The following is a 13,838-nucleotide window of genomic DNA, read 5'->3' on the forward strand; positions in this document are numbered from 1 at the left end:
ACAAAAGAAAAATGGCATAATGGCCTTGTCTGGTGCCATGATGGGATCTGTGAAGGGAACTTCCTGGTGAGTTGTCCCAAAACGTCGGTTCCTGGAAACCACATTTATTGGAGGAGTCATGAGTAACAACAGAGAGTGGCTTTAAAGGTGCTCTTCTGCTAGTTGAAAGCCTCTCTTACTCATGGAAAGGCTGTTCCCAATTTAGCAGAAGAGTGTTGTATGCGGAAAACGACTCCAAATTTAGAGGAGTTCCTCTGTGTGCCCAATCCCTTGTGTAAGACTTTCTACATGCATATTACAAAACCTTCATAATAAAATATCTTTGGGGGGGGGCAGTCAAATTTCTTTTTTTTTAATTGATGTTTTATTGAACATTTTTCAAATATAAAGGAGTAAAGTGATACAAAAAGGAGGAAAAAAGAACAAAGAACAAAACACGCAACTGTGTAAAGGGGAAAAAACCCATTATATGAATAAATACAAAAATACCCTAAGCCATACATTCTTTTATAAATCTGATAGTATTATCCTGTTACTAATGTGACTATTAATAGCCTGTTACATTTGTATGAATTCTTTCCAAATATTGTCATATTTATCCAAGCAGAGTCTACGTCTGTAAACAGTACATTTATACGTTGCAAGTGTTATCATATTATCTATCCACTGAGAGGAGACCATGTCTTTACTCTTCCAGGTCATCAATAACAGCCTCCTGGCTACCATTAGAGCGCATAAAATCCATTTTTGTTGTCCAGTTGTGAACTTCCATATAGTAGGTATATAGTTCAGAACAATATTTTCTGCTGCAAATTTTAGGGGGGTTTTTCTGAACAGTCATAGTTATACAATCTAGCAGTTTCTCCCAAAAATTAGTAGGTATAGAACACTGTATAAACATATGTTTCAGTGTTGTCCTGACCCCATCTCCAGCATAATGCGGTCTTGGGAAATCCTTTAAAAATCTTTTTAAAAAAAAGACAGCAGGGCAGTCCTGGGGAGGGGGGGGGGGCAGGAGGAGATGGCTGAATCCACAGGCTTTTTTAGAAAGACAATTTGAAATGTCTTTAAATTCCCCACAAATTAATACAATCTGCAAGGCTGTTTTCACCCTTTCCTATCTCCCCACTACATTTTCCAGCTAATGAGAGTTGTAGCCCAAAACATCTGGGTGACATCCAAAACAACCTGCCACCAGGTTGGCAAAGGTTGGATCAAATATTCCAGCTGTCTCCCAAATGCAGCTGAAAACTCTGGCACCAAGAACACACGAATGGCTGTGCTGTGCTGTCTTGGAGATTCATGGATGACTGCAGATTTTATCACAGCCACAGTTCATATGTTAGGTTCTTTCTAGGTTTGTCTGCTTTCTTTCCCCTGGCCTTGCTGCTGTGTCTGTAGTAGCAGCTGCAGGACAAGTGTAAATCCAGAAGACAGAGTCTTTCTATCTATGCAAATACGGTGACAGGAAAAGCTTTCCTAGCTGAATTTCTGCTTGCCATGTAGGAGCCGAGCTGGAGAGGATGGCAACTTTATTCCTTCTCCATTCTACAAGCTTTTCTTAAAACTCATGTCAACACTTGTGCTTCCTTTCCAGTCCCATCCACTATTCTGTTTGGATAAAATATGGCACAAAGACATTTGGGACAAGGAAGATGACACCACCCTTTACCTGGTGCATGCCTCCGTTTTCTTTCTTAGCTGAGCACTGCCATCTAGTGGACAATTGAGTTTACATAAACCAATTTAGAAAGTTTATCGGGACAGTAAATAAATAGATTACTGTTATAATTGTTGCATGGTATCATACACACACACACACACACACACACACACACTGTCATTAATGTGCATGATGCTCTCCAGCACATAATGGGGTAAGTCCCTGTTCCAAAAAGCTTCAATCCTACACATTTTTTTCTTGGTTCTATTTATGTAGTATAATCATAGAATAGTAGAGTTGTTATCTAGTAGTCCAACACCCTGCAATGCAGGAATATGCAGCTGGAGATCGGACCTGCAACCTTGGCATTATCAGCACCATGATCTAACTACCGTAACTTAACTATCCAGACAGCACTTAAAATGCTTTTTGCGCCGCCCAGGAATCAAACCTGGGTCACAAGAATGAGAATCTCGCATAAAATACATCCCTAAAGAGGATCATTTTAGACTACAGTGGCTTCCAGTGTAAAGTGAGACAGACATTAGATATTCTGTTGATGAAGTTAGAATGGCCTTATCACATGTCTGAGGCTCTGCCCTCCTTACATACATAAACCCCATGCAGTTTAGAATCCGAGTGATTTAGTCACAAAGATGCAGAACAAGTAACCATGAGAACTGGGCCCAAGTATCCCCCTTTGCTGCCCCATTCATCCCATCTCACTGCTTTCATTCTGTATTCTGCACAGGTCCATCTACTGGTCTTAAAATGATTTCTTTGTGTGGTATCCTACTTTTTCTAACATCCAAAGCATCTAATATATGTCTCCTTACTTGTGCTTAAACAGACGGATCTTGAGCAGTTTAAAGCACAGCTTGGACAGGAAAAGAGGCATCTTTGAGCAAATCATTTGGTGGGGGGGGTGTTCGGATCTGAACCTCCTGGGATTGATGGAAGTGTGAGGGTTCAGTTCCACTTACGTTGTGTGTGGTTTTGGCACTTCTTTCTTGTTTAGGAGTCACACTGCATTCCTCACATTTATTCCACTTCTTCTGTCATTTTATTCCAGGGTTTTTCAGACTCATTTTCTGACTTTCCCCATCATTTAGGGGTTCTTCAGATAACCAGCTGGTAAGGAGGACCAGTTCTACCGCATGACCTGGATTTTTCTACTTTCCCCCAGCGATGCAGGGAGATTCCATGCTGCTGTTGTACGGAATCCAATGGAAAGTCAGAGCAGAGGAGCCACTTATCCAAAAAGAATTTTTCCACCATCAGTTAATAGAAACTATATTGGCAGATTCCCAATTTGATTTTGTGGGTTTGCACACACCTTCTATACCCCTCCTCCCAATTGCCTATCAACATTCTAACTCCAGGTGCCAAATTCACTTCCAGATAGAACAGCCATTCCTGGAAGATTTTCATGGATCTCCAAACAGAGATTGTCCAAAATATGTTTTCTTTTTAAGAAAACATGTGGGAAAGGTGCCCTCACATCATCACACTATCAACAGTTATTGTACAGTCTCACATGGCATTCTTTTCTAAGGTTCTAGAGAAGGATGCAGTCAACTTTGCATGGGGAAAAGCTGTAGTTCAGTGGCAGAGCTCATCTTTTGCATGTAAAAGTCCCAGGCACAACCCAGGGCATCTTCAGATGTGTCTAAAACTCTGTAAATCCCCTGCCAGTTTATAGAAATAATATTGATGTAGTTGGACCAGTGGTCTGACACAGTATAAGACATGTTCCTAGGCCCCAGGACACTGGTGTCAATTCTTGAGCAATGATAGTAGGTCTTTCTATCACAGGGTCAGTCTTAAGTTTTTCACTGCCTGAGAAAAAAGATGCTTCTGGACCCAGCTGGTCTGTCCACTCTCACCTCATCTGATCAGCTTCCTTCTCAGCTGATGGTAGAAGAAAAGAGCCTTCAGGCAGATGCTGGGTGTACATATACACAAGTCTTTCTAGATCAGTTGTTTTGAGTAGTTTCTGAGGTTGGTGGTGTTGATGAGGGCAGTTGTATTGACTACATCAAAACTGTTCAAGTTAATGTGCTGCAAAGGATATAGGCAGCGTGACTAAGATTAAGACAATGCCTTCCATACACACCGGACCTTTAAAGCACATCCAGAGCACATATTCCTGGGAACTGTAATTTGCCAAGGGTGCTGGGAATTGTAGGTCTGCGAGGGGCAATCTATAATTCCCATAATTATTTGTGTGTGGCCTGTGCTTTGAATGTGCTTTCCCAGGTCTGGTGTGTATGCAGCCGGTATAGTAAGTTATGAGATTTGTCTGTACACAATATCTTACTATATAATAATACTGTAAGTCTGTCATCTTGCTACAGTTTGTGTGGCTGCCAATAGGTCACTACAGCAACTCTAGTGTGATGGCAGCAGGCAGGCAAGGAAGCAGTGCTGGTGGCAAATATCCTAGGAGGTGGGAGGTGCTTGGCAGGCTGCTTTCTGAAGTGCCTCCCACTTCAGGGACAGGGGTGGCAAGTGCAGTAAGCAGGGGTGTCAGCCTCCAGTACTCCAAATGCATAAAGGTTTTGTCAAATGCTTGTTCGGAAAACACCCTCCATTGTATTTCCCCCACCCACTCATTTCATCCATTACTGCATTCAATATTGCTTCACGTCATAATCTTTGTAATAAATCTCCTCCAGGTGGCATATGTGTGCCTAACAATGAGCACAGGCACCATCATAATCTTCAGCCACAGAGTCTAATTTTGGGTGTTGGGTGTAGGTTTAGCATTCTCAAGCAAAGGGAGTTGAAAAGCATAGAGTAGAATAATTCAATAATCCTGTTATTAACCTTTTTTTCCAGATCCCATCTTTTAAGGCTCATATCTTTTAAGAACAATGTGAATGCTTTGCACTATTATTGCAGTATTTTAAATATTCCTGCATTTTAGACTGTGTTTTTGAGTTTTTGTGGTATTGCACTTTATACCAGCAGCACAAGTATTATTGCTACTGCTGTTGTTATTGTTACTGCTTGTTTTTGAATCACTGCTTGGGTCCAAGAGAAGGATGGGGTGGGCCAGGCATTCAGGGGTGCCACCATTGGCAGGATCAAGGGTAGAAGAAGTATTTTTTGACAAGGTAGCCATACACCCTAGGTAAAGGTAAAGGGACCCCTGACCATTAGGTCCAGTCATGACCGACTCTGGGGTTGTGCGCTCATCTCGCATTATTGGCCGAGGGAGCCGGCGTATAGCTTCCAGGTCATGTGGCCAGCATGACAAAGCCGCTTCTGGCAAACCAGAGCAGCACATGGAAACGCCGTTTACCTTCCCACTGTAGCGGTTCCTATTTATCTACTTGCATTTTGACATGCTTTCGAACTGCTAGGTTGGCAGGAGCTGGGACCAAGCAACGGGAGGTCACCCCATCACAGGGATTCGAACCGCCGACCTTCTGATCAGCAAGCTCTAGGCTCAGTGGTTTAACCACAGCGCCACCTGGGTCCCTAGGAGATAAGCAAATTTATGCCATGAAGTCTTGACAGCCATGCCAACTTACCCTCCAAGCTGGGTGGGTCAGCTGGGTGGACCAGATCGGACCCTGCTCCACTCACCTGGGTACTCTGCAATACCAGCACAGGTTGGAGAGGTGGAGGTGGGGGACAGGGGTGCAATCGTCCATAGGGATTCCATGTCTCACACCATAAAATCAATTCATCTGGAAGCTAGGTGTGAAGGTATGAACCTGATGTTGGACCAGAGAGATGGAATGGGGATTTTTGGGTGTTCGGTATTTCCTATAGCCAGTCTAGCAATTTTGTGGGAAATTCTTCATTGCGGAACCAGGAGTGGCAGCTTTGAGAACATGAACTTTCTTCTTGAAATAATAAGCAGCATTTGGTGTGGTATTTCAATAGCTGACTAGCTGCTTACACAGAACCTGTTTCTCAAAGAATCTTTTGTCTTCTACAGTATATATATATGAAGTCTCTGCCCTGCCCTCCTTCCCTGGCAATTTTTCAACAGAACACCCTTTCAATATCCTCTATTCTTCTGCAGCCACAGGCACCATCCAAACACAAGAGGGAGGAATCAGCCAGCTTGGGAGAACTGTGAAGTGTACAAAGTGCAAAACAAAACTTTGGGCGAGGGGACCAATATGCCCAGTGAGGATAGAGAATGCCCAGTGACCATGGAATATGTAGCAATTATTGCTGAGAGAGAAAGAAACAGACACCCAGGGTAGAGGGTTAATGGAACGCAGTGTTCTAGAACAGGGCAAGGTTCCAGCCAGCCTTGAATAGTGCAAGCACGCCACATGGCAATATTTTGATGTAGTCCCCACCTGTTCATATAGTTTCCAATTAAAAAATAATAGAATAGAATAGAGAAAGATTATCAGTGTGGCATCACAAAAAGAGAGGAAATATGAAGAACATTTTAAAATACTGGAGTTTCATTATTGCACGTGTTATATTCTTCCATGAGGGTGTGGACGAGTGCACAACTGTATGTCATTCTGGTCTGGTGCAAAAGTAGTGAGACATAGTTGCTGAAATAAATGATGTTATTTCTGCAAGGCAATTTATGTTTGGTTGTCATCCACTGTTATTTTATTTTATTTTTTAAACTTAGGTAAAGGTAAAGGGGCCCCTGACCATCAGGTCCAGTCGTGTCCGACTCTGGGGTTGCGGCGCTCATCTCGCTCTATAGGCCGAGGGAGCCGGCGTTTGTCCGCAGACAGCTTCCGGGTCATGTGGCCAGCATGACAAAGCTGCTTCTGGCGAACCAGAGCAGCGCACGGAAACGCCGTTTACCTTCCCTATTTATCTACTTGCACTTCGATGTGCTTTCGAACTGCTAGGTGGGCAGGAGCTGGGACCAAGCAACGGGAGCTCACCCCGTTGCAGGGATTCGAACCGCCGACCTTCTGATCAGCAAGCCCTAGACTGTGATTTAACCCACAGTGCCACCTGGGTCCCTTTTTAAACTTATCTAGCTGTAAAAACTTACAAAATTCTCTCAGAGGCAGAACATTCCTGTTTGGGGTGTGAGAGAGACGAGGAGTTTGTGTCAGAGGAACCATCACTGCCTTGATCCTGCCAGGTTTGTACCCCCAGAGCAGAAAGTGGGCTTATGTTGTTCCCCTTTTATTCCCCTTTATTTTGCTTTAAAAACAAAACAAAACCCTCCTGTTGTTTTGGGGGGAGGGGGGCGGGAATTACTACACCAGCTCCAGGGCTGGCATAGTTTTTCTCCCTTGTCTGGGATAAGTTGAGGGAACAGGAGGGCTTTGGATCTTATAGACTATTTTGATGGGGAAGCAGAGGAAGAGTAAAACACCCTCTTCCCCTATCTGCATTCCAAAGAAATAGGCAGTCATCCACAGATTTTTTTTTTGGGGGGGGGGGAGAAATACTTCACAGATCTTCTGTCTATAGTTCATCTCTCAATGTCCCAGTGGATGCCCATGGAAGACATTCAATTAAAGGCAATATGATTTTCCCTCTGCTATGTTTGATGTGTGTTCATGAGCATGCAAACCCTCACTTGTTCTAACAGTCATTTAATGATGAGCTTGTATGTATGAGTGAACTTATCTTCCAAATGGATATGTGCAAAACTTCCCTCTATGCAAGAGAATGGGGGACATGCTGCAGCTCCCCGTGGTGTATGCAAGCCCATGCGGAGCTTTGTCTGAGGCTCATGGCAGGGGTATTGTTCTTGGCATGACAGTGTTAAATCTGGCAGGTCCCTGGCAGCCCCCTGCCCCGGTCAGCTTAGCCCTCCAAGGTCCAGGGCAAGTGTACCTGGCTCCCTGCCCTGGGCCTGGGTGTACATGAGAGAGAAAGGAGAGGGTGTGTATGCACATCTATGTATATGTGCTTATTGTTTATTCTTATTGTTTATTCTTGCAGTCCCATGGACTGCAAGAAGATCAAACCTATCCATTCTTAAGGAAATCAGCCCTGAGTGCTCCCTGGAAGGACAGATCGTGAAGCTGAGGCTCCAATACTTTGGCTACCTCATGAGAAGAGAAGAATCCTTGGAAAAGACCCTGATGTTGGGAAAGATTGAGGGCACTAGGAGAAGGGGACGTCAGAGGACGAGATGGTTGAACAGTGTTCTCGAAGCTACTAACATGAGTTTGACCAAACTGCGGGAGGCAGTGCAAGACAGGAGTGCCTGGCGTGCTATGGTCCATGGGGTCACGAAGAGTCGGACATGACTAAACGACTAAACAACAACAAGGTAAAGGTAAAGGACACCTGGATGGTTAAGTCCAGTCAAAGGCGACTATGGCGTGTGGCATTCATCTCACTTTCAGGCCAAGGGGGTTGGCGTTTGTCCACAGACAGCTTTCTGGGACATGTGGCCAGCAGGACTAAACCGCTTCTGGAACAACGGAACACCGTGACAGAAGCCAGAGCGCATGGAAACGCCATTTACCTTCCCGACGCAGTGGTACCTATTTATCTACTTGCACTGGCATGCTTTTGAACTGCTAGGTTGGCAGGAGCTGGGACCGAGCAACGGGAGCTCACCCTGCCGCGGGGATTCAAACCGCCAACCTTCTGATCCGCAAGTCCAAGAGGCTCAGTGGTTTAGCGCCACTGCGCCACCTGCATCCCTATTTATTCTATATCTGATTCATTTTCAGATAATCAACTCTTTAGCTCCTGTGTTTAGTGTAGCACAAAAAAGGCACATTAAACTTAGGAGTCAAAGAGATGATTATCTGAAAAGAACTGCTGCCTGACCTATGTTTTGCTGTGATAACAACAATGGTGTGGGACCTCAAAAGCACCCTATATCATCCAAGGACTGTGCAGATATTCATTAGCAAGTTACCTGTGAGCATTCCCAGTTTCCTTCTTCTTTCTCTTGTGTGGCTTTCGCTTTCCTTTCTCCCACACCTTGCATTTCAATGGAAAAATATAATATAGGATAATTGTGCCTTTTGTTCAGCTATGTGAAGCCAAAAAAGGGGGAAGGGGTATAATTCAAAAGCTGTCTTCCCCTAAAGATTTGGATGGCTACAGCTGCATATCCAATCTGCGCTGGGTATCTATGAAATATTCACATGGAATGGAAGGTAAGAATCTCCACGCCTTGCCTTTGAATCTCTAAGTGTGAATTAGACAGATAGCAAACAGAGAGAATAAGGGAAGGGCCAGACAAATTATAGAACATAATTTGCAAGTTGAAACAGAAATGGTCCTTTAGCAGCCAGCAGAAAGTGTTTGATGAACAGAAGCTAAGCCAAGAAACTCTACTTAGCAGCAGAAGTAGGTATGTGCAGAACTGCAGCTACAGCAGTTCAACCATAATAAAAAATAGTGAGCCATATTGTTAACTCTACACAAACTAGCCGGACCTGATATACATGTCCCCTGACTATCCCCGTATGTGTAGTGCATTCAAAGGATTTCACAGCTAGATGTGTGGGAAAAGGAATCAAATGACTGCTTCTTTATCTTGTGGCCACATCCATTTTCAACACCATTTTTTTAAAAAAGAATGGGTGTGTTTTAAATATTACAGCCATTGTTGTCGCATTCTGAAAAGCAGGCTGACTTTCAGATAGGCCAATCAGATGTTTTCTTTGCTTTGCATGCAGCTGTAATTAACATGCTCTGAATTTGCTCCAAGTTCAGGAGGAAAGCATGCAAATCAGCCCTGCTGGGTCAGACCAAAGGCTTGTCTACTCCAGAATTCACTGGCCAGAATTCACTAGGAATCCCACAAGCAGGACATAAGCACAGCAGCACTCTCCTGCTTATGATCCACCTCAGCTGGTACTCAGAGGTATACAGTTTCTTCAATAATAATGATAATGATAATGATAATAATAATAATAATTAGTAGTAGTAGTAGTAATTTATTTATACCCTGCCCATCTGGCTGAGTTTCCCCAGCCACTCTGGGTGGCTCCCAATCGAGTGTTAAAAAAATACAGCATTATATATTAAAAACTTCCCTAAGATTTCCCTAAAAACTTCTAAAGGGAGTATAACATTCATGAGTAGTTGCCACTGGTAGCCTTATTTATTTGTTGCGTTTAAATCCTACCCCTTTCTCCACGTAACTGAATGTGATGTACGTAGTTCTCCCATTCCGCATTTAATCCCCAAAACAACCCTATGACGTAGGCTGAGAAGCAGTTACTGGCCCAAAGTGACCCAGTGAGTTTCATGGCTAAGTGGGGTTTTGAACAAGGATCTCATTCCTAAGCATTGTAAAAAGCGTGTGGAAATATGTCCCCCCCCCTTTTTTTTTAGATTCACATTCACAAATGCTGTGTACCTTACATTCCTCCAGATGACAGAACTTCTGGGAATGTCCCCATTCTGTAACCCAGAAGAGCCACTGCCAATTAGTATAGACAGTACTGGGCCAGACAGACCAATGGTCTGACTCGGTATAAGGCAATTTCTGTGCTCAGATGTTCTCTGCATTCACAGTGTACTCCGAGACCTTTGTTTATGTAACGCAGTCTTTCTTGTTGTATGACTTTCCTTTTTGGTTCCGCCTGTCTTGCAGGTCCTAAGGCAACACCCAGTGCCTTGCCCTGCGTGACTGTGGTGCTCATTCATCAAAGCAAAAGCATCTCTCCTTCTCAGCTCTAGATCTGTTTCATATCACAGGAGCTGCCAGTCAACAGCCAACCACAGTCTGTGCTGTGCGACTTGAGGAAAGATGCTGTTTCTTTGCCACTGTATATAAATTGCTGAACTTTCCACCCCATCCTCCATTAAGTGAAGTGGGATGACTCTATGCAGCCAAAAGCTCGATTTCTCCCCACCCCGTTTTCTTACTGTTACTACAAACTAGCACAGTTTCTCTTCTTCCTCTTTTGCAATTTCCTGTTCAGTGCCATTGTGGGCATCATCTTTACCATGCTAGCATTTCTTTGGACTCTTGTTGGCAGTTGCCAAGAGGGAGGTGGGTGGTTCTTAATAAGGCGATCTGATGGCATCTGGGAAACCATCTGCCTCCATCCTCTTTGGTGACCAGCTACAATTTAATGCTACCCTGTTTGCATCTTCAAAGCACTTTAAAGGTATTATGATTCACAGTTTTTCTAGGTTACAGTATGCACAGTCATCCTTGGCAAATGGCTGTCTCAGTTTTGTGCACACAGAGCATATGAGGTTTCCCAGCAGCTAAGCAATGTATCCATGAAGTCTTGGCTTCTTGGGTCCTTAGTTGACATTCTGAGCTCAGCAGCCTTACACCTGCCTTCTGCCTTCTCTGTGCTCCGAAAGAGCACGTCTCAGTGCATGTGGGGGCATGCCTGCAATACTAATAGTCCCTGTATCATCTGCACTGGCTTCAAGATTGAGAGCTGAAGCAGGTGGACCTGTACTGCCATATGCAATGTGGTTTGGGCCAGTGTCTACTTGAGGTCCTATTCCTCTGCACCACAGCTCTCCTAGTCATTGCACTTCTAACCAAGAGAAGACAGGTCTTTTAAATTTCAGTTGGGCTATTGTATATTAACCGAATGCATAATTTCATAATTATTTTATATTATCAAGGGAATTGCTGTAAGGTTAGAATATAATCACACCCAACCCTCAGGAAGTCGTCCACCTAAGCATCTACAAGTGGCATCTGACTGTCAGGGTCAAGTTGGGGCTGTAGGAAGCCATATGCCACCTAGATGTTGAGACAATGTTGTCCCTAAGGGTCAGTTGCTGGACAAGGAACACGGCGATGGAGATGGTGGCTGGAACTGGGCTTTAGAGCAGAGGTAGTCAATGCTGTACCCTCAAGATGTTGTTAGGCTCTAAGGTGCAACAACCCCAGCCTGCATGACTCATGGTCAAAGATGATGGGAGTTGTATTCCACAACATCTAGAGAGTGTCACATTGGCTACCCCTGCTCTAGAGCAAGTACATCAACTGTAGCAGTACTCTCGAATGAGAGCTTCTTCACAACCAATGTGCATAATGTGTTTTACTCTAGCCACAGTAGTGTAATGCATGGCATTGGAAATGGGCATTGAAATGTGCCAAGCAGCCATGGTGGACTCTGCAGCTGAGGTCCCTGAGTGCTTGGGGATGCCTGTCAAGTCGATCCCTCCATGTCCCCCCATATCATATCTTGATTAAATTTAAAGTAAAATTAGGTAGATACATTGAAAAGGACACCAAGTCTCTTTATAATGCATTTCAGCCTATTGAGTTCCACAAAATGGAAGTCTTTGACTCTCTTGAAATGTTTGCGACATGGGTTTGTCAAAACCAGTTGGGAAAGTCTGCCTGGCAAATGAAAACCAGGGCAAGAAGGTGGAGTTCCTAAACGCAATTATGAGGCTTCAAAAAACCACTGCAGCTCTGCCATGGGAAATAGCCACGTAACTTTGATTTCCAAGCTGGTATGGCTTCCCTAGCATTTGTCTAAATGCCCTCCAGCGATTTCAGGAGAACAGCTTCTTGGTGTACAATACAAAGGCATGGTTTATTGGGAGTCTCATCCAGTGAGGTGTGGCTTCATCCAGCCCCCGCTCAAGGCAAAGGCGCTAAACAAGTTTCAACGGAGATCTGAAATTGTCATGGGGAAGATTTCTGCTGATTCAGGTTCTCAGTGTTCAGCCTTCATCTTGCAGTATTTGTCAAAGCCTTTTTAAAAGAAGGAACAGAACACCCTGGCTTCCTCAAAGTCTGGAACCTTTCCTAAGAAAACACTAAATTCTAAAATATGTGTGCATGAATATCTATTTCTAGATATTTCTATTTCTAATATTTGACAACATGCTACAATACAAATGGTAGACAACTTGGGCTAAATATTATCCATGGTGAGCTGCTCCCTTATCCTCTAAACACCAGTCCACAAACCTTATGTTTCTTTCTCTTTTCATAACATTCCACCACCCCAACTCTTTCTAGCTCTTTCTATTTTCTTTTCTCATTATTTTGTTGCTGATGCTACAAAGTCCAGCTTTTTAGCCATAGCCAACCAGGTCTGTTTCTGATATAGGGTTGAGATGACAGAAAGCTCAGGACACATGAACCTGCCATATTTGTCTCCAGTGCCATCTCCCCCACCAGTGCTATCTGTCTCCTGCCAAATACACTGAATCTGTCACAAAACAGTTAACCTGTGGTATGAGTGCAGAATGTTTGTGTTTCATTTGGCTCAGGTTTTGGATGAGTAAGAGACACACCTGGGGAGTGTCTGTGGGAGAGAAGAAACACAAGTCTAGGCATATTATCACATCATTTCCATTTTCATCTGCTCACATTAAAAACCCTATCCAAGACTGCAGCCTGGTCCCTTTTTAATTTATATTATCATCATCTCATCATCATCACCACTACCACCACCACATAATCAAAAGGCCTACTCTTTCAACAACAACAAAACTTCAGCTGCAGAACAGATGTATTCTGCCTCATGGGGCCTTTTCAGCTTCTGCCATCTTTCTTGGTTATAAAACATTTTAATTTTGCAGAGGTCCCATAAGTAAAGAACTGCCCCCTCAGGCCCAGTGTGAATTTGGACAAAGTCACTCTGTCACACCCAAATTGGTTTCAGATACTGTTGTGAAGATAAATGAAATAAACACAAAAAGCTGCCATAAAACTTGTGTGTGTGTGTGTGTGTGTGTGTGTTTGGGTATGTAATGCAACAAACGGGAACTGTATTTTATAGACAGGTAGGTAGCCATGTAGGCCTGCCATAGTCGAAACAAAATTTTAAAAAATCCTCCAGTAGCACCTTAGAGACCAATTAAGTTTGTTATTGGTATGAGCTTTTGTGTGCATGCATCTGAAGAAGTGTGCATGCACATGAAAGCTCATACCAATAACAAACTTAGTTGGTCTCTAAGGTATTTGTTGTTGTTTAGTCGTGTACAACTCTTCGTGACCCCATGGACCAGAGCACGCCAGGCACTCCTGTCTTCCACTGCCTCCCTCAGTTTGGTCAAACTCATGTTCATAGCTTTGAGAACACTGTCCAAGGTGTTACTGGAAGGAATTTTTGTATTTTATATCTGTCTCCAAGCCCAGGAATATTTAATGTAGGCTGAGGTGCAGAGTGAGGTGCTCAGCAGAACTACTAATGGCTCTGGGACAGTCTTTCATGACAGGTAGAGGTTACCATACCATAGGGAGACAGTCACCACAGGTGATATAGAGTTGGCTCAGTTGGGCTGGTCAGAGCTGGGAGGAAACTCCCAG

Source organism: Zootoca vivipara, chromosome 3 (genome assembly GCF_963506605.1).
Source record: "Zootoca vivipara chromosome 3, rZooViv1.1, whole genome shotgun sequence".
Classification (NCBI taxonomy): Eukaryota; Metazoa; Chordata; class Lepidosauria; order Squamata; family Lacertidae; genus Zootoca; species Zootoca vivipara.